The sequence below is a fragment of the Rhinolophus sinicus genome, chromosome 14 (assembly GCF_057876585.1).
Source record: "Rhinolophus sinicus isolate RSI-liver-muscle chromosome 14, RSI-T2T, whole genome shotgun sequence".
In the NCBI taxonomy this organism is placed as follows: Eukaryota; Metazoa; Chordata; class Mammalia; order Chiroptera; family Rhinolophidae; genus Rhinolophus; species Rhinolophus sinicus.
The window spans coordinates 56,716,707-56,740,003 of NC_142514.1; the positions used below are offsets into that span (position 1 = coordinate 56,716,707).

At 35.9% G+C, this 23,297-nt stretch overlaps 1 long non-coding RNA gene across 1 annotated transcript in view; it reads right to left on the reverse strand.

Moving 5' to 3' along the window:
* Positions 1–422: 422 nt before the first annotated feature.
* Positions 423–23,297, reverse strand: part of LOC141572121 (uncharacterized) — a 154,149-nt gene continuing 131,274 nt past the window's right edge. Inside the window, exons 3-4 of the long non-coding RNA XR_016018650.1 lie at positions 13,398–13,497; positions 423–887 (exon numbers count right to left, since the gene is read on the reverse strand). This is a non-coding gene — a long non-coding RNA (uncharacterized LOC141572121). The remainder of the gene's footprint in view (positions 888–13,397; positions 13,498–23,297) is intronic.

Below are 23,297 nucleotides of genomic sequence, written 5' to 3' on the forward strand. Positions count from 1 at the left end.
CTCTATCCATGGCTCCATTTGTGTTGCTTTTTGGCCTCACCATATCCTGCGCTCTTGTGCGGGGAGTGGGACCAGAGACCCTGCATGAAATAGCCCACTGCCCACTCTTCCCACACTGTGGGGTATTAAAACATATCTGGACACTGCTCTCCATTTGTCAAGCTCCATCAAAGCCCCATACCACCACCACAAACAACCACCCACTGGCCAAACCCGGGGCCTAGGGGGATATTCGTTTGAGATATGGTCCACTCTTGGGAGAACAGATTCAGGGAAGAATTCTGCATAAACCTTAGTAATGGACTTTGAGCCATGGATTATGGGTACCCAGAATGTGGCCTAAAAGTCAGGGTGGGGAGAGATGCAATTCCCGGTGGTCATGTTCCTTTGCCACTGCCACTTCTACCCCAGTTAAGAGTGCCATGGACAGAGGAAGTGCCACCGTTGGGTCTCCTAAAGTGCAGGACACAGGACAGGGGACTCTCTTAACCACATCTATGGGCAGCACTTCCCTTACCCCATCTTATGCTCGTTGTGTTATATTGAGTTCTTTATGTGGATGGTTAGAACTGAGGACTTTTTATGCTGGATATTCCCAAAGCTTCTGATTAGATGATGACTTTATTCAATAGTTAGGGATTAATCTCCCCTTAAAGGACAGTCTATTGTAGCCATCTTCCTCCAAGCCAGAGTCAACAGTCAGTTTGTGTGTCCATATGAACTTGTGTGGGAGGGAAGAGTGAAATGGAGAACTCACCTTTCTTACAGGCCAAACATGGTTGATTATTAATTATCAACATTACACTGTTTCCAAACATCTTTAGTTCATATTTCACATGTGCTTCTCCGTCACTGTAGAGAAGAATCCATCTTTTTCGCCATTGAGGCTGGAAAAAGAGTAAAAAAATACAACATAGGAAAAGAAAAAAGACCCAGCCCTTCTGACCACAAGGAAGAGTAGGCAGGAGTCCATCAGAGGAATGGGGATGGGTAGTTGGCTGTGAGACTGCTGTAAGCTTCATCCTGGGAGGTAGTGGAAGGGTTTTGGATTATGAACCAGAACTCTGAGGGATTAAGGACTCTTGCCTTACTCTTTTTACAGACATCCGGTGGAGGCTATGCAAACCACAGAGGGGGCAGCCCCATCAAAGTAAAGGTAGATGGCCAGCAAGGTTAGCAGCGAGGAAGAGCCTAAGTGATCTCATCAGACACCCCTTCCCCTTGGCTCCTTGATGGCAAAGGTAGGACCCCAGCACCCTGAATGCTGGCAACTAGCTGTGTGAATGGCACCTCCCATACACAGATTTCTGTATCTATAGATTGAGATATATGGCTACAAGAGACTTTAGGTTTGTTGTTCGATTCTTAGTCCTCATCTTACTTGACCATTCAGCAACATTTGACATAGTTAACGTCTCTACTCCTTGAAAAACTTTCTTCATTTCGTTTTCAGGATAGTATTCTCTCTGAGTTTATCTTTTTTCTACCTCCTCCTCCTCCTCCTCCTCCTCCTCCTCCTCCTCCTTCTCCTCCTCCTCCTCTTCTTTCTCCTTCTCCTCTTTTTTCTTTGGTCTTTTTGGTCTGTTCCTCCCCATCTCCCTAGCCTATAAACCCTGGCATGTCTCATGGCTTAGTCTTCAGACTTCTATGTCATTTTCCTCCTGTTTTCACACTTTGTGAGCTCATCCAGTCTCTTGGCCTGAAAAATCATCTATATGTAAGGATTTCTAGATAGGCATTTCCACACTGGACCACCCCTCTGAATTCCAGATTCATATATCCATCTGCTTACTCAACAGTTTATTTGAAATTCTATCATTAAAATAAAATTAGATATTAATAATCCACTATCATAATGGGGTACTTAAACATAATATTCTCAATAATTGATAGACTAAGCAGTCAAAAGTGAATAAATATAGATGAAATTTAAATAGTACAATGAATGATTTAGGACTAGTAATAACATTGCACCCCAAACTCCAAAAGACACATTCTTCTCAAGGTACACATGAAATATTCATGAAAATCAATGATATGCTAGAACCATAAAGAGAGCCTCATTGAATTTCAAAGAATTTATATCATCATAATTTATCACAATGCATATAATAGAAATTAATAACAAAAAAATCTAAAATACCATAAATGTTTGGAAATTTAAAATCATACTTCAAAACGACTCATAGTGAAAAAAAATCCCAGTGGCAATTCAGAAATATTTATGACTGAACAATTTTTTAAAACAGTATTTATTAAAACTTGTGATATGCAGTTAATGCATTACTTAGAGGAGAATTTATAACCTTAAATGCTTATATACATATACAAAATTTCCTTTGGCTATATCTGGGAGTAGAAATACTGGGTAATAGATAATGGGAATATTCAAATTCACTATGTAACACCAAATAGTTTTCCAAACAGGCTGTACCAATGTACAATCCCACCAGCTATATATGAGAATTCTCATTGAGCCATATGGTCACCAACACTTGATATTTTCCTACCATTTAGTTGGGATACTGTTAACAATTTATTATTATATAAATGTAGTAAGCATCTTTTTGCCAGCTTTTGGATTTTCATGTTTCTCTTCATTGTGTCTTTTTATATATATATATATATAATCACACACATACATACATATGTAACAAAATGTGTTATGTATTCAAAGTCGTGTATTTGGACTTCTATGTAACAAAATGTGTCGTGTTTTAGTTTATAAATTGAGTTTGTATGTCTTGTTTAAGAAATTCTTGCTATCTCAAGGTCACAAAGGAATTCTTCTATATTGTTTTAAAAGCTTTATGACTTATCTTTCACATGTAAGTATTTAAACTATCTGGAATCGATTTTTTTTCTGGAATGAGGTCAGGGTCCAATTTCTTTTCTTTTTTCTTTTTCTTTTTGTTGTTCCAGAAGAACCAGTTGTCCCAGTGACTTTTATTAAATAATCTATCTTTGCCACACTAATCTGCAGTGCCATTTTTCTCACATATCATGTTTCCATAGTAAATGAGGTTATTTCTAGGCTCTTATTGTTCTATTGGGTTATTTATCTACCCCTGAGCAAATACGAAGGTGATAATTGCTATAGCTTTATAATTTTAAAAAATATCTCATAGGGGAACTTTCTCTAATTTCCTTCTGTGAAAAACAGGCAACTTTATGATATTGAGTTCCCTTATCCATGATCATGGTACAGTCCTCCCTTTATTTACATATTGTATATGAACGTCAATAGTAGCAAAACCTAGAGACCCACTCTCCATCAACAGTAGGATGGATAAATTCTGACATTCAAAATATTGAGTAATGTACAATAGTTAAAATAAGGGGAGAACAGAAATATACATTAACATAGATGGTTTCCAAAAGAATAGTTTTGAATTAAACAAAAGCATTGATATGCTGTATGATTACATGTATCTAAAATGCAGAAAACAGCAAAATAAAATAACATATATTTTCAGGAGCATCTAGTAAAACTATAAAAGAAGCAAAGGAAATGATTAAGATAAACTTTAAGATACAATTTACCTCAGAAGTAGGAGCAGAATGGGTAGTGTGTTGAGGGGAACAGAGTGGGTCTTCTACTGTACAAGTAATATTCTATTTCTAAAGCTGAGTAGTAGGTCTATTTTTTTAATTGCAGACATGTATTTTTATTTGATGCATTTCACCATAAAAGAAAAAAATGAATATGAATGTCTTAGAAAACCTTGGTAAAAATAAGTCATTTTAAAAAATGACTTTCAAATTAGGTGTGGGAGAGACAAATTTAAAAGATAGAGGGAGTTGGAAATTTGCTCCTTTTTAAGAAAATTGAAGGTGAAAATTATAGAAAACACATAGTGGATGTAGTTCATGCAAGAAAGATAAAATGCACTTTAATCAATACATCCATACACAAATAAAGATCTGCATTTATATTAAAATCTAGGCCTAACAACATATATTTATGTTTTAAGTTAAAATCCTTAATGTATTTATAAATCTATTTTTATGATGTCCTGCCTTACTAAGCTTTTTCAAATCACTAATGAAATATTGATAATGACAGTATCAGATGAGGCTTCTATGGTGTTGTATCACTCAGTTGAACTAAAATCTAGTTTCTTTTCTTTTCCATTACCCAGTGGGTGGCAGCTTGTAAAAAAGAGTGAATAGCTAATAGATAAAATATTGTATCTGTGTATAGTGTGAGTAAAATTTCTAAGTCCTGTTAGCATAAGTATCTTATGTTTTCTGGGAATTAATATCTAGCTTACAAATACCATGTCTATTGCATCTGTGTTGACTATTGTGACAGAGACTGTCTGTTTTTCTTCTTCTAGAAAAATACTGGAAAGTATTTCCCAGTTTCCCCTTCATTTGGATATGGTCACATGACTGAATTTTAGCCAGTGGAATATAAATGAAAATGATATTTACAACTTCTAGGCCTATAAAGGAAAACCTCCCATAAAACCTTCCAGGTAAGACCTTCTATGATACCTTCTCCTTCCAGCAGAACTGAATAGAGATGAGCCTACAGTGTAACCTGGGAGATATAAGTGGAAGTCAGTGCAGCCTTAAGATGGAAGGAGCCTTATTCACTGTAATATAATTAGCAAATAGCCTACTTGACCAGGCACACCTGTACTGGATGCCATGCGTAAGTAATAAACGTCAGTGATAAGATATTTAAAATATGTTGGTATTTGTCTGTAACAGCCACTAGAATTGATCTTAATTAATACCAGGAAAGCTATCTAAGAAAAAAAGAAAAAGAGGAGGAATAAAGATACAATTGGGTATCTTTTTCTTCTCTCTAGAGAACAGATCCATAGCATTTCCATACACACCACCTAGCTGGGGAGAGCCAAAGAAGGAAGAGGGCAGCTGCTCATTTGCTGCCCAATGAGATTTATAAGCTATGGTGAAGGACTTTCCGACCAAAGCTGTATTAGTACCAGCAGCCCAGCAGCCAACTAGCGATGGGCTGCAAGACTATTCAAGGCTTGAATTGAATTGACATGCATTCAACAAATATTTATTAAGCAATTAATATGTGTCATAAACTGTAAAAAATTCTTGGAATGCAGATTGATAAAAGTGCTTTCCAAAGTGAAAATACTGGGCATTGCTACTGCTGAAATTATTGGCATTATTAAATGACTAAAATTCATTAATCCATAAAGCCCTCCACACTCTTGGGAAAAGGAAATTTTTTTGGTTTTGTTTAGCTACACCTTGAATTTTCTTTTTCCCCCTTCCCAATGTAAATAATTCTAATTTTTCTTAAAATATGGCTGAGAGTGTTGGTATGCAACAAATATCCATGTGTTTCACTGTATTATTCTGTCCTCATGTATCTAAGTGCACAAATGTGACTAATTTCTACTGGTGGAAAATTAAAAGAAGTATGCACCCCTTCTAATCTGGGGCAGATAAGAGTTGCATGTGCCTTTTCCACAGATGTTCTTTCTCTTTTCCAGCCAAGAGGCTGGATATTAAAAGAATGGTAAAAGATGAACAGGGTTTATGAAAATATTAGAAAAGCAACTAAAGGGAAAAGTACAATCTCAGTCCCACTTGTATTTTACTGAAGAAGGCTCTTGTTGAAATTCTCATCCTCTTCTAACACCTCAGAACTTGCTCTGCCTTTCCTCATGACTGATCACAAAAATGCCATACAGTCACAAATATTTACCATATCTCTGTGAAAGTCTGAAATTTAATATTAAAATAATTGGAAATTTTTGTGAGTCAACATGGAATTACTAATGATTTCTTTTTAGCACAAGGGAATTGATTTAATTGGGAAAGAGAATTAAAATACTTTATTAATGTTGCTAACATAATTATCATTAAATATTATTAGTACACCAGCAGTGATATAAGCAGAGTTATACTATAGTGAGAATAAATGAGAAAAAAAACCCAATTGCATCAATTTCTTAGATTTGAGAGGGTAGAGCTATTCCCTAGTGCAGGAATTTTTATATTGTATTTATAAAAGAAATGGGTTATTTTCTCAAAGTCTGCTAAACATGAAGGAAGCCAAGAAAACTTTATATTGGATGTAAACAGCTACTTTCTTCACCAAGAACATTGAATGCTAGCAAAGAAAATATTGAAAAGATGACGCTGCATACTAATAAAACAAGTTTCTGTGCTCTTTTCTATGAAGCACAGTTTACCTAGAGTGTCATTAGCTGAAAGAGTATCTTCTGAAAATTTTTTCTTGCTGTTTTTTAAAATATTTCTGTCAATAATCAACAAAGTTTTACAGCTTATTAATGAAGAGCTATGTTTATTCTTTAAGCAACATATGCATTCTCTAAGAATTATGCTACTATCATTCTATTGATAGCTGCACTTATAAGCCAGTTGGAAATCCAAAATATTTGCCTCAGATATTAGCTACAGGGAGTACACATGCCTAAACACATGTTGTTGCAGCACAATTTCCTCTTTCTTATTAATCATCTTTCTGAGCTCCTTGTTCGCCAGACTTCAGCTTTACTTCTGTATTTTATAATCAGCAAAATGCACTTCCTAAAGAAAACAGCTCGTACCATTAATGTATAGCTGGAAATTCTAGTGCAAGAAGGCACAGTTGGTTGTTGCTTTCAACCAGCTCCCACTGTGATATGCTAAAATATGTCTAAACATGTAATCATAATCTCCAAAGGTAGGCTAGGGCTGGTGTCAGACTTTTAAAAATCTCATCATAGCTCTCTAGGAAGGGACTGAGTTCTGTTGAGAAATTTGCATAAGTTCTTTAAAAATCATAAGCCTTATTTCTTCAATGGTACCTCAGACCAAGTTTCCGTTACCCCTGTGTTGACAATGCCAAGTGAAAATAAGTTGCTGATGTATTCAGAAAAACAAGGGCTTCATAGTTGCATACATAGATTAAAGTATTCATTTACTTTAGAAATGTTGATACACTGTACTCAGACAAGAAACTATGTGGGAATGAGTTTTTGTGTCATATAGCATAAACAGCATCATATAGAACAATAATTAAAATCACAGAATCACAACCATTTAGATCTGGAAAACATCTGTCATACTGTCACAGTTTAATGCCCTTATTTTCGGAGATGGAAACAGAGCTCAGAAGGGTCAAGTGACTTACTCAAGGTCACACAGCTTTGTAACCCAGATAAAGCTGGGTTAGAAATACGTGTCTTTCAAATAGCAAACGATCTTTTGTGCATACAATGCGGAGGGTTGACCAGATAAATTATGAGTGAATGGAAGCCAATGTAGTACCTAAATGATCCATGGGGATGTCTGTAGGCAGATCTATTCATTGATTTGCTTCAGACATTTAGAAAGGAACTTGAAAATGCACCACTCTCAAAATTCACTCACTTCAATTCAATATAACAAATGTTTAGGGAGACTCTATTGTGTGAAGTCACAGAATCAGGACATTTTGGCACTTTGTATTTTAGCATCTAATGAAACCCTTTAGGATATTCTCACAGAAGCCACATATGTCCTCTACACATTTTAATTTGCATGTATTCATCAATACGAAATTGGTCAATAGAAAGCAAAAGGGTAGGAGCATTTCAGTCTTTGTGGGGAGAGATGTGGGGCAGAGCAAAGGGATCATGAGGAAAAATAGACTAAATCTCCTCTGCATCTAAACTGGAAATCCGGTCCTCTTTTACTTTTCTCTCTTTTCCAGTTTTTCTTTCCCCTTCCTTCTCCTCACCTTCCATTCCCCAGGGCTTCTCAGAAATATATAGAAGTCTGGTATATTTCAGAAATAGAAAGAGGTCTGAGATATTTTCCCTTTTCAGAAAGTTTTTTTTTTTTTTAAGCTTCAAGTATATGAAAATAATGACAAATCAGGATACATATATTAAATATATTCATTTAACAAACTGACAGTTTTAATACACATACGAAATAATATAACTGTGCTATTCATAAGATAATTATGATATTTTTAAAGAAAAACTTCACTGCACAATAGGCGTTATGATCTGAAATGGTGCACAAGCCGAAAATTGTAGAAAGAATGCTCTCTTTCTAACCTGTTTCTCTAACCTCTTTCAAGCCTGTCTGTGTGATCAGATGTCAGATGCCAGATGTTTAAACATGAGGACTTTTATGTACATCTCAACCAAGTGCCCTCCTCTCCTTCCCTTCCTCCTACCATCTCTCCCTTTCTTCCATTGCCTGTACTTACAGGGACAGAGCACAGTGTTTCAGGAAGCACAAGATCAGGGCCACTCTCGGGCCCTCTCACTGGGTTTCAAAGTCTGAGAAGTGAAGACCAGGTGGGCTGCTGCAAACCAAAAAACAGAGTTCACGCAAGTGTTTTGAGGGAACAAAATCTAAGAGCAAACCAAGTCGAAAGTAGATATAGTAAGCATTATTTTGATTTTGAGACCAAATCCAAAATTCAAGAAGAAACATGAATAAAGGGTCACGGTGTGTGGGGAGAGGAGGGCAGCTACTAAAATTAGGTCAGGGCCAGTGAGACACCGCAGTACACTGTGGAAATTCCACATTTTAATTTTTATTGGCCCCTCTCTCATTCCTTCCCATCATTTCTTGAACTCGGAGGGGAAAAGTTTGGTTCAGAGACGAGGACAGAGTTGATGGAAAAATATGAACAAAACCATCCTCTAATCTTTCATCTCTTCCCTATCTCAAGACTGACAGTCAACTTTCATTAGTTAGGAGCTGGTCACCTAAAAATCCTCTTTCTTTGTCTATACACTAGATATTTGTTCTCCATTGCTCCTCTACCATAATAAACATGGGAAGAAAGAGAGGGTAAAACCCAAGCCAGTTAGAATCTGCCTTGGTAGGAATATAGGAAAACCATTTAGCTATAATCATTCTTTTAAATTACATGGATTTTATTTCACCACTATCAGTGGCCTCATTACATCAAAATTTGAGAACTGGCAGTTGCACAAACTATCTGCATAAGGGACTGCAAAAGTTGAGAGTGGCCATTTCTTATATGTAAATCTAAATTTGGGAATACAAACGTCCTACTAAGTTTATAGCCCTGAAATTTCATGTAAAACATGTATGTATATGCATTTTTTCTGGGTTGGTTGTCTACAGATTCCATTAGAGCCTCAAAACAGATCTGTGACCCTAAAACTATAAAAATACGTTGTTGTTTTATAACCTCACAATCATTCCCTGCCCAAAGCAACTCCTTTCTGGGTCAAAAGATAATTTACTTTGTTCTTTTTACATGTATGTATTAGACATCAAAATGGTTCTAGACCAGACAGAATATACGCTTGCCACATTAGCTTGTTATCTAAGGCTTACTGAGCACAGCTGGCTTGAAGCTCCAGGCATGTGACAGGATTGTTGCAAAATGCATACTGGTGTGGGAGGGGCTTCTGTTCACACTTTTGCAGGGAAGTTGAGGTTCAAGTACTGGTCACCATCCTTCAATCCTGTCCTATAAAACTATAGGAGAGGAATAGGAAAAGGGACCCAAGCTTGAGTTCCAAGCAGACTTTCCCAATCAGAGGGAGGTATGCAATTGTTCTCATTATCTTATAGACCAAGTCTTCCTCAGTGAAAGGCCAAATGGGGGATTCTCTTTGTCTGTTTTGAATGGCTTGAATATGGTCCTACCAGAGAGCAGAGGGATGGACCAGAGGATTTCCACAAGGATCTCTGAATTCCCAGCATTCCTTGAAGTTTAAACTTCTGTTTTATCTTCCACTAATTTACCTTGAAAATGGTCAGAAATGATACCTCCTTGCAAGAATGTACCTTCCTCTCCAAAACCAGTCTCTGGGTGGGCGTCTAGGTCTTGAGGGGCCAACCCCTCTCTCCATTGTGTCTAATGCACTTAAGTGGCACACTTTTCTTACACTTCAACTGTGCTTCAGTGCCTGACCCTTTGTCTAGATTATTGTTTTCAGCCCGCCTGGTGTTTGGCTGACTCCCAGGGTTCTGATAACTACATTTGGAAGGGTATATCTGGAAATGGAGAAAGCCATATAAATTGTACTTAGAAGTGCACACATTTGAAAATTTAATGGGATACATCCATCACTGCTGGACACCAAAATGATGATTTCATAGATCATGTAATTGTTCTGAACACCTTCTTTTGACAACCCTCATCTTTGAACTTGTAGCTGTTTCATTTATTGCAGCTATTTGAATCATTTAAAATTTAGCCTACTTTTTTCTAGGTGATTTATTTAGTGTTTATAAGTCCATTTTGACATCTTCTTCCATTTCTTCCACCCAAAAAAAATCTCATCCTTATGGTCTTAGTGGAGGCATCATTTACAGCCAGAGTAGCATATCTGAAAATGCATTACCTTTAAATAGTAGGATTCATCATATCTGAGTTTATATGTCTGATAGCCAAAAAGCCCCATTTCATTTCAAAAGAAAAATTGCTTCTGTCAGTGTAAACAGAATGCATTATCCTCTTTTAATAACCATTCTTAAGTATTCTGCTGTATTACTTTTTCACAGCTGTATTCCAATAAGCTGTAGAGTAATTGCCAGTTCTCCTGTCTAATAGGTTCATTATTCTTTTGCCATAATTGCAGCCATTAAATGTTCAATTGTTAAATTTCCACTCCTACGTTTACTTAGTGTTACACTTTATAATGGGGCATGTCATTACAGCACCCCAGTGGCCATGGCTGTTGTTCAAAGTATTTCTAACAGTCAATAAGATCCCCATGAAATATGTCTTCATTTTTCATTTGTTCAGATACCCTTCCCCTCCAAGCTTCTCTTCCCTTTTTCAGATCTTCTAAATAGGCTCTTACAAATTGGTAGATTTTGCTAGAAGTTTAAGGACCTGACCTAGGCTGGGAGACATAAAGCTGAGCCCTTAATGTCTCTGAGCACTGCTTTCTCACTTTAATGTCATGATTCATATATGATTCAAGGAGATAAAGTGAAGATTTCACTAAGGAAATTAACACTTAAGACTTAATGATTTTTTCAAGAGCTCTGATTTATCTTTATCATGTTGAATTTGTGGGGCTTTTTCATCAAATCTAAGATACATCAGTCCGAGGTTATGGGATTGTTAACCTCCGATCTGCGATGCTCCTGGTAATAAAGCCAATACCTTCCCATTATTGCTTGACATTTCTGGATTTGTCACATCTTTGGGTCTGGGTTTACCTATTCTGTCTGATACAGTAGACTGTATTACTGTAGGAGATTATATGGATGAAGATGGATAGGCAGATGGTAAGAGATTTTAACTCACTCACTGTATACAGTTGAGCATTCATGATTGGTTTGGTTTGTTTGTATGTCTGTTTGTCTTGGGATATCCGTATAGGGCTGAAAGATCTTGCGTAAGACAGCAAGTATTTCTCAAGTACTCAAATCTTAGCCAACAGCTTTGATCTAGATCGCATTTCATTTTTGAAGAGTTTTATAATCATCTATTCACCAGTTAATCATTACTTTCAAGGTTATTTTATTTCACTTCCATTTATTACATTAGCTTTTGTTTCCTTCTGAAGCTGAAAAATAATTTTTACCACCAATGGGTTAGCATTGTAATGTAGTCTTACTCATTTCAGGTCTTTGTTCCTTTGGGCATCTTCTACGATTTAGAGTAGAATTTGTTTCTGGTAAGAACAATAGAAGCCCTTTTAATAACATGGTTCATGGTGTCATGTGATAGAAATCAAGTTATACTCCTTACACCATAACTGTTTTTTTCCATACATTCACTTCTTCTGCTCATTTGCCCTGATGTTAATTAACAATAGTAGCTAACCTTTTTTGAGCATTTACTATTGTCTTATCCCTGTACTGCATGGTTATATATATTTTCTCATTTAATCCCTGTGAAGTGAGTACATTTATTATTCCCACATTACAGATAAGGGAACTGAGACTCAAATAGTTTAAGTAACTTGCACAGTTATAGGTGATAACTGAATCCAGAGGCCATACTCTTAACTTCTATTTGACATTGTTATAGAGGGAATACTGCTATAAATAGTGAAAGGAATTTAAATGTATTCATGAAGCTGCAAATGTTAAATAACTCTTGAGAATGCTGCCACCTTCCTAGGCAAACAGATTGGAAATAACTTGCCAAAAGTTACAGGGCAAAATGAATACCCAGGACAAAATTCTTCCACTGTCAGTTTTCCTCCACAATAAGCCTGCTCACAAAATAGACTAAAGGAAATAACAGTAAAACTAACCTGAGAGTGGTTTATAGTTTATTAGTCCCAATAACTTTCTATAAAGAACAAATAGACTTAACATATTTAACATAGTTGTAGCCATCCCAAAAATAACGCTATCAAAATGTCCAGCTTTTATTGTCTTTTATATATCAGTAATATATATATTTTTAGTAAGACTTTAGATATGATTTGATTGCTGAAGAAAAAAAACAATGACACTTCTTTTTCTCTTCCCTGGCTATATTGGCTTTGCAACAAGCCCAAAACTGAACATTTGTTGTTGTCAATAAAGCAGTCAGCTGTGTCACTTGGGGAAGAGATATATGGTATAGAATGGTATTATTTTGACAATCACTTTCTCCAAAGCAATACAGTAAATGTATCTTATTTTGCTCATTTACTCACAACACAATGGCCAAGATGGAAAAAGAAAGAGCACAGCATAGGGAGTGTCGATAAGAAAGCCATATTGTGTGATTAACAAAAAGAGGCACATTGCCTGATGAAGTCAAAGGCGTCACCCAGGGAGAATGACTACAATGGTTGCAGAAATAATTGGAGAGGAAGTAAAAAGATAAGCATCTTTATGTCTGAAAACAGGTTTCTTACTTGTCTCATTGGATAGGTAATCTTTTTGTGGTTCCTTACTTTAGAAAATGGTCAGCTACCAAAAATAGATGTTATATAAAATTTGCCAATCATAAAGTGACTATCATTAGAATTAATTTAGTGCAAGATAAAATTGGCTGATCAACTTTTAGAAGTTTTTTGAAGTAATTGAGTATAAAGTAGTTAAAGAAAAGGTTGTCTTTTCTGCTCAAATTTTCTTTTGATTTGGGATGTCACAAAGGATTGACACAACTGAAGAAAATACATGCAAGATCCATCATTCTCAATACTTAATATATTCAAAAGCTTTTATCAGATCATTGAGAGTTAGCTCTAATAACAAACTGTGCTCATTTAAATGAACTATTCTAAGTGAGAAGGTTAGGTTAAAAAGTACTTATTTCGGATACATACATATGAGGATTACCAATGGTAAAACAGAGAAAGGGTTAATATGGTGATTTTTTTTTTCCAGTTCTATAGAAAAATAATGGCTTAAACTCCTTTCATAACCTTGTTTCTTAAAAGAAAAAAAATACACATATGTGAAATATGAGAGATTTGGACATTTAGAAAAGTCTAAAATGAATTAGATGGAAAACTTACCTAGATGTGATTCCATTCTTCAAGACCAATACTGGAGAGGTCCAGAAACCATAGAAAGATTCATGATGCCAAAACATTGCAAAAACAAGACGAGAAACCCCTGGAGAAACAGAAGGTAGTTGGCTGCCAGTATGTATGTTGGGGTAGGAAGGGGGTGGAAAAGCACCTAGAGTGGAAGAGGAATAGGGAGATGGGAGAAATTTTTCTTGTATTGCACTCTCCTCCACCGTACGTTATCCTAAGTAAGGCAAAAACTCAGCAACTCCAACTCAACTAATTGGAAGCTCTGTCTATTGCTGGTAAAGCAATGCAATCTGTCTTCTATATTGATCTTGTATCCTGCAAATCTGCTAAACTGTTTTACATTTAAGTGATTCCAAAGTGTATTTTTTATACATTTTAACATCTCTGAAATTGAAATGAATCTTAAAATCTAATTTATAATCATTGTTTTCTAGGTAGCAATCATCAGTACCACGGAATGAGTGAACTTGGTCATATCTATTGTTATTACTTCAATTGAATTCAAGTGTATATGGTAAGTACTACATGTGCTGAGTGTAACTGAAATTAAAATATGTTTAAAATAATTACACTATTATTGTTTTAGAAAGAAAAGTTATTGAATACACAAAAAGGCACAGAAACAGAGCATCAGAGCTCACATTAGATATTAATGTAGTAAATATTCATTAGGGGATGAATAATCAAAATATCATATTGACTTGCAAAACAATAACCAAGTGCTATACAGAAAGAAAATAAAGGAAAAAGTCCGTAAGTAGATAAAGATGTCTTACAGTTTGTTACTGTAAGGAGTGCAAAATAATTATCTACCACACATCAAGCAATAAAACTTAGGGCAGAACTTCCCTGAACTTGGGAAAAACTGGAGAAACTGACAAATCGCTCTGTACAAATAAAGACTAATTCAAGCAGTATGCAGGACTATCATTAAGGCAGTGTCAGAATTTAATTGACGTCATTTTTTTCTTAGTAGAAAATAATGATGTCTTTTTATTTTATTTTAAGATTTTTTATTAAAATATAGCAAACATACAATGTTATATTAGTTTCAGGTGTACACTATAGTTGTTCCTCATTTATACACCTAAAGAAGTGATCTCTGTGATAAGTCCAGCAACCATTGGGCACAGTACCACAGTATCACTATATTACTGACTATATTCCTTAGGTTGTACATTACATCCCATGACTTATTAGTTTTATACCTGGAATTTGGACCTCTATTCCTCTTTATCTTTTCCCTCTATTTTAAATTTTACAATATAGTTGACATTCAATATTATTTTATATTAATTTCATGTGTACAGCGTAGTGGTTAAACATTTATATAATTTAATAAGTGATCCCCCTGAGTGGTCTAGGACCCACCTGGCACTATACGTAGTTATTACCATATTATTGACTTTATTTTACATCCCCATGTTTATTTTGTAACTACCAGTTTGTACTTCTTAATCCCTTCACTTTTTTCACCCTGCCCCCAAACCACCTCCCATCTATTATCCCAAGAAAATCTAGTACCCATCTGACACCCTACATAGTTATTACAATATTATTGACTATATTCCTTGTGCTATACCCTACATCCCTATAATTACTGTGTAACAACCAATTTCTACTTCTTAATCCCTTCCCCTTTTTCACTCACCTCCAACACCCCCCCATCTGGGCACCATCAATATGTTCTCTGTATCTATGAGTTCGTTTCTCTTTTATTTTGTTCTTTAGATTCCACTTATAAGCGAAATCACATTGCATCTGTCTTTCTCTGTTTGACATACTCCACTCAGGACAATACCCTCCAGGACCATCCATGCCACCCAGATGACAAGAACCCATTCACTTCGATGGCCAAGCAATATTTCATTGTATATATGTACCACCTCCTCTTTACTCATTCTTTTATCAACAGACACCCAAGCTGCCTCCACATCGTGGCCATTGTAAATAATGCTGCAATGAACATATGGATGCACAGGTCCCTTCGAAGTAGCATTTGGGTTTCTTCAGATAAGCACCCAGAAGTGGGATTACTGGGTCCTTCTTTGTCACTTGGTAGAGCCTTTGTTTTAAAGTCTAGTTTGTCTGGTATAAGTATTGCTGCACCAGTTTTTCTTGTTTTTTGTTTTGTTTTGTTTTCATTTCCATTTTCATGAAATAAATGTTTCTATCCCTTTGCTTTCCATCTGTGTGTTTCTTTTGATCTGAAGTGAGTCTCTTGTAGGCATAATATGTAAGGGGTTTGTTTTCTTATCCATTCAGCTACCATTATGTTTTTTTATCATAGCATTTAATTCATTTACATTGAAAGTAATTGTTGATAGACATGTAGCTTTAGCCATTTTATTAATGATTTTGGTATTTTTTTTCCTTCTTAAAGAGGTCCCTCTAATATTTCTTATAATACTGGTTTGGTGCTGATGAACTCCTTTAGCTTTTTCTTGTCTGGGAAGCTCTTTATCTGTCCTTCGATTCTAATGATAGCTTTATTTGGTAGAGCAATCTTGTCTGTAGGTCCTTATTTTTCACCACGTTGAATATTTCATGCCAATCCCTTCTGGCCTGCAAAGTTTCTGTTGAGAAATCAGCTGACAATCTTATGGGGGCTCCCTTATAAGTTACTAGTGCCTTTCTTTTGATGCTTTTAGGATTCTCTCTTTGTCTTTAACCTTTGCTATTCTAATTATAATGTATCTTGGTGTGGGCCTGTTTTGGACTCTCTGCACTTCCTGAACTTGTATGTCTATTTCCTTCTCCAGGTTAGGAAAGTTTTCAGTCATTATTTCTTCAAATAAGTTCTCAATCCCTTGCTTTCTCTCTTCTCCTTCTGGTACTCCTATGGTGCAAATGTTGTTATGCTTGATATTGTCCCAGAGATCTCTTAAACTGTCGATATTTGGGGGGTTCTTATTTCATTTTGCTGTTCTGTTTGGGTGTTTTCTGCTGCTTTGTCTCCAAATTGCTGATTCAATCCTCTGCTTTATGTAGTCTGCTGGTGATTCCTTCTAGTACATTCTTCATTTCAGTTATTTTATTCTTCACTTCTGACTGGTTCTTCTTTATGGTTTCTATGTGCTTTTTTATACTTGTTATCTCTTTGTTGAAACTTTCAATAAGTTCCTTGAGCATCCTTATAACGATTGTTTTGGACTGTGTATCTGGTAGGTTACTAGCCTCCATTTTGTTTAGTTTTTTTCTCTGGTTTTTTCTCCTTTTCTTTCATTTGAGACAAATTTTTTTTTTGTTTCCTCGTTTTGACTGCATCCATGTTTGTTTCTATGTATTAGGTAGATCTGCTATGTCTCCCAGTCTTGACCTGGTGGCCTTATGAAGTAGGTGGCACAATCTTCCTTGTCATCTGCTTCAGGCACTCCAGGAGTGTCTCTTGTGTGTGTCCTCCTATTATAGTTGAGCCTCGATTGCTATTGGAACATCAGTAGGTGAGATAGATCCTCAGGCTGATTGACTGTGGGGTTTGGCCACATCCACATCTTACAGGCTGCTGTGTGTGTGGGGGGGGAGCTAACCCCACTGAGTGGGATTTGCCCCAGTAGGCTCTGGTGTCTGTTGAGCCCACCCTTTGGGTGTGCCACCCCTTGTGGGGCTAATTGGGCAGTGCTCTGCTGTGGCCTGAAGCCAACTCCAAGTGTGTTCATTCTGGGACATCTTGGGAGGGGCTGTGGTGCAGTCCCATGTCACCCACTGCCTGTGCCTGACCAGGGACTACCTTGTAGGAGCTACAAAGTTATGCTAAAGTTGGCAGCACATGAGAGAGGCCACGCTGCAAATTGAGGATGGCCAACACCAGTACCGGGCCTGGCTTAGCTCCAAATAAAGCCAGGACACCCAGAGGCCTGCTATCACCTGCCTGCTCCCTCAAGGTTCAGTCACTGATGAAGCCTCATGTGGTACACGATTTGAGTGAGGTGGGGTCTTAGGGAGTCACTAGAGTGGGAAGACGTGGTCACCAGGTTAATGTAGATTTTAGTTTTGTTTGGGTGCTAAACCTGTAACTACTCAGCAGAAGTCTCAGAGCACACCAAGGCCAGTTGCCTGCGTGAGTTCTGCAGACTTTGATAGGTTTTCGAGAAAGAGTGCAATGCGAGCAGGGCTGGTTGCTCTTGGACAAAGTGCCTGTGGTGTTGGGGAAGCTGGATGGGGTGTAGTCTCAGTGAGTCAGTAGGGTGGAGCATTGGAGCTCACCAGGCTAATCAGATTCAGATTTGGGGCTGGGCTCAACCCAGGAAAGATGGCTCCCACCTTCTAGCTGTACAGGAGAAGGACCCCAGGAAAAATGCCACTGTCCTCCAATCCTCCCCCTGAGGCCACACACCTCAATCTGTCCCCCATATACTTCCGAGACACCCGAGTCACTGTCCCTCCACTGGAGATCAAGGTGAGTGCTTGTGAACCAGTGAATCTGTGCACAGGCCTTTAAGAGGACAGCTGGGTTTCCCGTAGCCTTCCGTCCTACCCAGATTATTGGAATCCTCACTGTTTTTCACAGCCAGATGTTATGGGGGCTACTCTTCCTGGCACCAGCACTCTGGGCTGGGGAGGTCAGTGTGGGGCTGGGGTCTCTCATTCCTCCAAGGGGAACCTCCATGGCTGAGACATCCCTCCCAGTTCTCAACCGCCACATGGAGGTTTTGGGTCTCCACCCCTCATACCAGTCTCAACATGGCTTCTTCTTCTTTATATCCTTAGTTGTAAAGCTGTCGGTTCAGCCAGACTTTTGATGGTCTCCAGGTTGATTTTTTTTATAATTTAGTTGTAATTTTAATTGTTTATGGAAGGAAGCAGACACAGAGCTTATCTACTCTGCCATCTTGGATCTCTCTCTCTGAATAATGATGTGTCTTAACAACTGATAAAAAACTCCAGACTCAACATTAAATAATATGAATTTTAATAATAGTGATTATCATAGTAGAATAAATGACAGCTGAGTTTCTTTATAATACTTCAATTTATTTTTCCTGCCTTATTTTGCTGGCTGGAATCTCCAACAAATACTAAAAGAAGGGGAGGTGAACCTATTGTGTTTTAGTGGTTTCAAAGGCAAAGCTTTCAACATTTTACTTTAAATATGCAGTTTAGTAAAAATTGTCATAAATACTTCTATGAGGTAAGAAATTTCCTTAGTTTGCTTAGAGTTTTAATCATAAATAGATGTTAAGTTTTGTCAAGCAGTTTATCTGCATTTATGGAGCTAATCATGTATTTCCCTTTCATCTGTTGATGTGAAAATTATGCTCATTAATTTGTCTAATGTAAATCAATCTTGAATTCTTGGATTAAACCCAATGGTCATAACGCATTATTATCCTTCTTGTACATTGCTGGATTCAATTTAATATTTTCTTTAGAGTTTTTGCTTCTATCTTTATAAGTGACCTGTCTTTTTCCTTTTTGAATAATCCTTTTCTGTTCTTAGTATCAAGATTAATCTAGTCTCATAAAGTGAGTTTGGGAGCATTCCTTCTTTTCCGTACCTCTTGAATCACTTGCTGAGGTTTGGAAGTACCTTTTCTTTGAATGCTTTGTGAAACTTGCCAGTGAAGCCATCTGGTCCTTGACTTTACTATGTGGGAAAAATTTTGACTACTAATAAAATTTCTTTAATGTTTATACCTCTATAAGGTTTTCTGTTTCCTTTTTCAAGTTGGAATAGTGAATATAATATGTTATAGACCACAATCTATTTATATTTTTATATTGTACCATATATTAATAGAATACATGCTACTTCATATGCATTTTTAATTTATTTTCATGAAACAGCCTGTAAATTAATATTTTATTGTCTTTAATGTCTGTAGCTTCTACACTTTTACATTCTTAAGATAGTCTGTGTCATTTTTTCTTTTTTGCATCACTCACCCACAGGTTTGTCAATTACATTAGTCTTTTCAAAGTACAGTTTGTGTTGTACATTTTAATTGTATTCATTAATTACTACCTACCTATTTATATATTTATTTATCTATTTGTTTTTGGTTCTTTGAGCTTATTCACTGTTGTTTTCCAATTCTAATTTGGATGACCAGCTTATTGATTTTTGTTGTTGTTTTCCTACTTTTCAAATGTAAGCATTTTTATGCAATATGGCTATATATTTCCCTCTGATTTTTGTTAAATTCCTCAATATTTGTATGTGGCTTCTCATTTTTGTCAGTTCAAAACGTTTTTTAATTTCCAGTGTAATTTCTTTTTTGATTCATTGATTTAGTTTATAAATGTGTATTTTAAATTTCAAAATATGTAATTTTAAAATTATTCAATCCTAGGTTCATTGCACTGTGGTCAAAAGATGTGTCTATATGATTCCAATCCTTAGATACTTGTTGAGATTTGCTATACTAACCAGAAAATGTTCAAATTTGGCATGTGTTTAAATAGAATGTGTTTCTTATAGTTGTTGGACATAAGGTTCTATGTATGTCCATTGCATGAGTTTTGCGAATCATATTGCTTAACTCCAGGAAAACATTAATGAACATAAGTGTGATGCAGTCATCATTAATAACAAAACCATATGGCTACAAGTAGTTTAGAAATCATGCACATATGACATTTTGCTCACACCCTCCTGTAGTGTGTTCACTCTTCAACATTAATGTTCCAGAATTACTGGTGATAAATGGAATAATGTTGGACCACTTCCATTTTTCTTTTCCCACTAAAGTCAACCTACACATCATACAAGAGATTTTGAAACACTCTTGTATTATACTTACACAAGATGTTTTTTAAAAATCAGAAAAGAGGCTCCTATGTGTTAATAATAGAAACAAGAACTTCAATACTATACACTGCAGTGAACAATATCAATAAAGCAGGATGCACTAGAACACAGTGAACTCATTTATTTACTATGACTACTGAAGAAGAATCCAAACTCATGTGTCTTGAAAATGCATGCAAGTATTTCTTACTTGACACTTGCTGAAAAAATTCTTCAATCATTCTTCTCAAAATAAGAATCTGAAATTGTGCATGCAGTGAAAGCTGAGATGCAGATGGGAATTTCCATATCACTTTTTGTTTTTAATTGCTAATCACATTGCTGCATTGGCTTATTTCTAAACTCAAGGTTTAGAAACTTTCTTTTTATCAATTTGATGGGTATAGGAAAAATTAAAGGCAAAAATATTATAAATAAAAAGCATATGTGAGGACACTGACCTTAAATCTACTTCAGAAAAGAGTCAGACACAATCTTCTTCAAGCAATACCCAAAGCTTCAGTTTAGTTCAATAAAATTGCATCATTACCATCGACCAAGTATTTAAGTTCATGAGTCAAAGTGAAGCTATGTCTTTACAGTAGGCCTTTACCATTAGAAATAAAGGAATGCATGATAACAACTGGTGCCAATATTCCTGTCGGAGAGCTTGCTCCTATACTGACAGACTGGGTGAAATGATACCTTGTTTCTCACCTGACCTTAATTCAAAGTAAGTATCTAGTATAAAAATGAAATATGCTGGCTATAGTATCATCAACAGAACTGATACAATCAACAGCATTGAGAAATTAGTATACCATTTCAAGTGTTTAAAATGTGATCACTAAAAAGTTTAATATTTAAACTATAATAACTACATTATTATGGAAATGTTTAGATTTTATTCTTACAAAATAGAATTTATTCTATTGGAATGGCATTTATGTTTGGCCTCAGCTTTGGTTGAATATTAATTTCAATAACCTGCTGAAAGGTATATTTAATGTACCTCTAGAATAAACCTAAAGAAACTCCTGTATGTGTGCATCCAGAGAAGTATTCAAAATTGTTCATAGCAGTACTGTTCATAAATTTTAAAAACTGGAAATACAAATGTCTATCAGCATTAAATTGAATAAATAAATTACAGTATGTTTATGCAATCACATACTATTTAGAAGTGAAAATAAATAAACTAGAGATAGACACATGAACAGGGATGAATCTTAAAAACATAATTTTAGTGAAAGAATCAAGTCATTGAAGAATATATGTGGTATAATTCAACCCACATAAACTCAAAACCAGATAAAATTAAACATACTGTCTGAAGATAGAGATGCAGATATTAAAACTATTTCTAAAAGGAGCAAGACATGATTAATACACAATATGGGATCCTGCCTACCACCGGGAGGGAGACAGTGCAATTAAATAGTTGAGGAATATTTAGGAAGCTATAAGTAAGTGGTAACATCTTGGTTCTTAGATGAGGTGATGAAGTCATAATTTTCATCATATTGTTATGAAATGGAATGAAAATAGTCTATTGTAGACCAATTATGACAGTGTGCCATGAACCAAGAATTATGGCTGATACAATTCTGTACACCTGGGTCCCATAGAAAAAGCAAGCAAAATCAGGAAATGATTATTCCAGAAAATCAGGGTCATGCATCTGATCATGGCTACCATCCTGGGTGACAGAAGGGGCCATGATTGGGAGCCTCTAAGGTACTAGTAACATTCCAATTCCCAATCTAAATGGTGGTTCTACAGTGTTCAATTCATAGTTACTTGGTAAACTGAATTTATAGGTTTTGTACATTTTTCTGTATATAGAAAACAGCCCATAATTTTTAAAAGGTAAAAGTAAACACACAGAGACACACAAACAGACACCAGATACATATATACATTACATATTTAATTGTATATAGTAAACACATGGTTTTGGTGGAAGTGGATTATGGTGCTAGTCACTGGGGATGGTACTAAGTTGTTAGCAAATCCGTTTCTAACAAGCTAGTGGTTTTGTCAGTTCGCTTACACTCTATCTCTGTAATTGATAGTCATGGAAAGAAGACTGTACACTTCACACCAAGGCTTAGAACAGCTTCACTGAACTTCCATCACCTGTATAACATTTTTATTATAAAAGGTAATTTATATTACACATACTTACAGTGATTTTCCTCTGCTAAACTAAGACAACAAACTTTCCACAGGCGTCACATAGCATTGCCTTATATATTCTTCTTGCCAGTTTTACTCTATTAGTTACTGTTTTTATCCCCCTGACCAGTTCTGTTTCCACTGCACTCTATTAAAATATATTTATCATTTATTAAACACTATTTTTAAAAGGGAATAAATTATCCATGAGTCCACCAAACTATGATAACTATAGTAAGTTCTGCACATTTTCTTTCTCTCACAAACGTTTAAACAGCTGTAATGCTAATGTACATAGTAATTCCATTTTTTTTAAACGCCATAGTATAAATATTTTTCCTTGTTATTCATGGTCTTCATAATTATAATTTTAATGGCTGAATAATATTCAGTGGATTTAATGTTCCATAATTCACTAAACGATTTCACAAAAGTTTTATACATATACTTGTTTCTCAATGACATTTTTGTAGTTGTTATTATAAACTTGTTATAATGAACATTTTCTTGCATATACGAGGTAGATAGATATTTTGCTTCTGTGGAATTATTTCCTTAGAACATATTCCCCAGGGTGAGATTCCTGGCTTAAGGGCTATGACTATGTCTACAGTTCTTGCTTGTGTTGCCATATTGCTTTCAAGAGAATCATACGAGTTTATAATTGTCACCAGCAATGTCCAAAAGTGCCCATTTGAATGTAACCAGTGGCATTTGTGGGAGTAATTATTTCTGCTATCCTAAATTCTTTCTCTCAAGATGGAAATTTTTTAAATTGCTTTTCTCCCTCTTCGAAAAATTAAAACTCCCTTGAATCCATCCTGTCCAAAGTTTCTTCACCAACTTGATTGATCGCCACAACAATTTGGATTTGAACCAAAACCGTGCAGGCTCTCTTCATCTCCACCACAGGCTGTTTCTTCTGTGGCAGGAGCTCATACTGGCTATAACCAGGCATTTGTTACAAG